We start from the raw sequence: 2,999 nt of genomic DNA on the forward strand, positions 1-2,999 counted from the left end.
ATAGATGGGAAAACAGTGGAAACAGTGGCAGACTTTATTTTTGGGGCTCCAAAATCACTGCAGATGGTGACTGCAGCCATGAAATTAAAAGACGCTTACTCCTTGGAAGGAAAGTTATGACCAACCTAGATAGCATATTGAAAAGCAGAGACAGTACTTTGCCAACAAAGGTCCATCTAGTGAAGGCTATGTTTTTTTCCAGTGGTCATGTATGGATGTGAGAGTTGGACTGTGAATAAAGCTGAGCGCCGACGAATTGATGCTTTTGAACTGTGGTGTTGGAGAAGATTCTAGAGAGTCCCTTGGACTGCAAGGAGATCCAATCAGTCCATTCTGAAGGAGATCAGCCCTGGGATTTCTTTGGAAGGAATGATGCTAAAGCTGAAACTCCAGTACTTTGGCCACCTCATGTGAAGAGTTGACTCATTGGAAAAGACTCTGATGCTGGGAGGGATTGGGGGCAGGAGGAGAAGGGGACGACAGAGGATGAGATGGCTGGATGGCATCCCTGACTCGATGGACGTGAGTCTGAGTGAACTCCGGGAGTTGGTAATGGACAGGGAGGCCTGGTGTGCTGCAAGTCATGGGGTCGCAAAGAGTCGGACATGACTGAGCGACTGAACTCAACTGACTCTGCATAGAAGTTAAATAAGCAGGGTGACAATATATAGCTTTGACACACTCCTTCCCAATTTGGAGCCAGTCCATTGTTCCATGTTCAGTTCTAACTGTTGCTTCTCGACCTGCAAACAGGTTTCTCAGGAGGCAGGTAAAGTGGGCTGGTAATCCCATCACTTTGTGATCCATACAGTCAAAGGCTTTAGTGTAGTCAATGCAGCAGAAGTAAGTGTTTTTCTGGAATTCCCTTGTTTTTTCTATGATCCAACTGGATGTTGGCAGTTTGATCTCTGGTTCCTCTGCCTTTTCTAAATCCAGCTTTTACATCTAGATGTTCTCAGTTCACATACTGTTGAAGCCTGCTTCTGCTGCTGCTAAGTCGCTTCAGTCATGTCCGACTCTGTGCGACCCCATAGACGGAAGCCACTGGAGTGGGTTGCTATTTCCTTCTCCAATGCTTGAAGGATTTTGAGCATTACTTTGCTAGCGTGGGAAATGAGTGCAACTATGCAGTACTTTGAACATTCTTTGGGATTGGAATGAAAACTGACATTTTTCCAGTCCTGTGGCCACTGCTGAGTTTTCCAAATTTGCTGGCATATTGCGTGCAGCACTTTTACAGCATCATCTTTTAGGATTTGAAATAGCTCCGCTGGCATTCCATCAGCTCCACAAGCTTTGTTCATAGTGATGCTTCCTAAGGCCCACTTGACTTCACATTCCAGGATGTCTGACTCTAGGTGAGTGATTACACCACTGTGGTTATCCGGATCAGTAAGACCTTTTTAATATAGTTCTTTTGTGTATTCTTGCCACCTCTTCTTAATATCTTCTGCTTCTGTTAGGTCCATACAGGTTCTGTCCTTCATTGTGCCCATCTTTTTATGAAATGTTCCCTTGCTATCTGTAATTTTCTTGAAGACATCTCTAGTCTTTCCCATTCTATTGTTTTCCTCCATTTCTTGGCATAGTTCAGTTATGAGGGCTTTTTTCTCTCTCCTTGCTATTCTTTGGCATTCTGTATTCAGATGGGTTTATTTTTCCTTTTCTACCCTTCTACTTCAGTTACTACATATTCTATACAAAACAAAGTGATACACTCAGGCTTTTTGCCTCTGTGTCCTTGCATGAGGACAGGAGAGTTTCCATCAGAACACGAATGTTGTTTCAGTTTGATATTCCCAGCACAGGTATGCCTGATGCAAATTAAGAATCCCACAACTGTAGATGACATGTTGGGTGTATGTGTTACTCGCCCCATCGTGTCAGACTCTTTGCGATCCCCAGCAATATGGGGATCGAACCCAGGTCTCCTGCATTGCAGCCGGATGCTTTACCATCTGAGCTACTAGGAAAGCATGTTGGGTGGCCTATTCTATACCAGTCCTTCTACTATGCGCTGGGGATGAAACAGTGAATTAGAATCATCTGCTTCCCCTCTGCAATGAGAAATAAAACAAGGCATCAGACCTCTGCACCCAGTTAAGATTTCGTAAACATAAATTTTCACTGTGCTGCTGCTGCTGCTAAGTCGCTTCAGTCGTGTCCGACTCTGTGCGACCCCATAGACGGCAGCCCACCAGGCTCCCCCGTCCCTGGGATTCTCCAGGCAAAAACACTCGAGTGGGTTGCCATTTCCTTCTCCAATGCATGAAAGTGAAAAGTGAAAGTGAAGTCGCTCAGTCAGGTCCGACTCTTAGCGACCCCATGGACTACAGCCTACCAGGCTCCTCCGTCCGTGGGATTTTCCAGGCAAGAGTACTGGAGTGGGGTGCCATTGCCTTCTCCTAAACGTACCACAAAATCAACTGGTGGCGACACGGAACTAGAAAGCCTGATTTACACCGATATTTTGGTTTATGTGTCAACTTTTTCTGTTACCAATTCCTATACACTCTCAGAAGCTATTTGGTAGTGCAGTCGCTCTTTGCAGACTCTTTGCGACCCCATGGACTGTAGCCTACCAGGCTCCTCCGTCCACGGGATTTTCCAGGCAAGAGTAGTGGAGTGGGTTGCCATTTCCTTCTCCAGGGGAATCTTCCCAACCCAGGGATCGAACCCGCATTATAGGCAGACGCTTTTACCGTCTGAGCCACCAGGGAAGTCCGAAGTTACTTGGAGCACCAAACAAATTGACACGAGACTCAAATACGTGCTGTTGCGGGTTTCCGCTACCCGAAGCTCGAGGCACCCGGATCCAAGCGCGCGCTGAACCCACCAGAACACGAGCAAGTCTGCGCAGCACCCGCAGTAACCGGCTCCCACTCACCCTGCCCCTCCACCCCTCCTTCCTCTCCACCCCTACAGACCCCCGTCCCGTCCCTCCCCTTCCCTTGGCCCCACCCCTTTTCCCTTCCACCTCCGTCTCTCCCTTCCTCCAA

This window comes from Bison bison, unplaced genomic scaffold (genome assembly GCF_000754665.1).
Source record: "Bison bison bison isolate TAMUID 2011002044 unplaced genomic scaffold, Bison_UMD1.0 scf7180017864331, whole genome shotgun sequence".
NCBI classification, from domain to species: domain Eukaryota; kingdom Metazoa; phylum Chordata; class Mammalia; order Artiodactyla; family Bovidae; genus Bison; species Bison bison.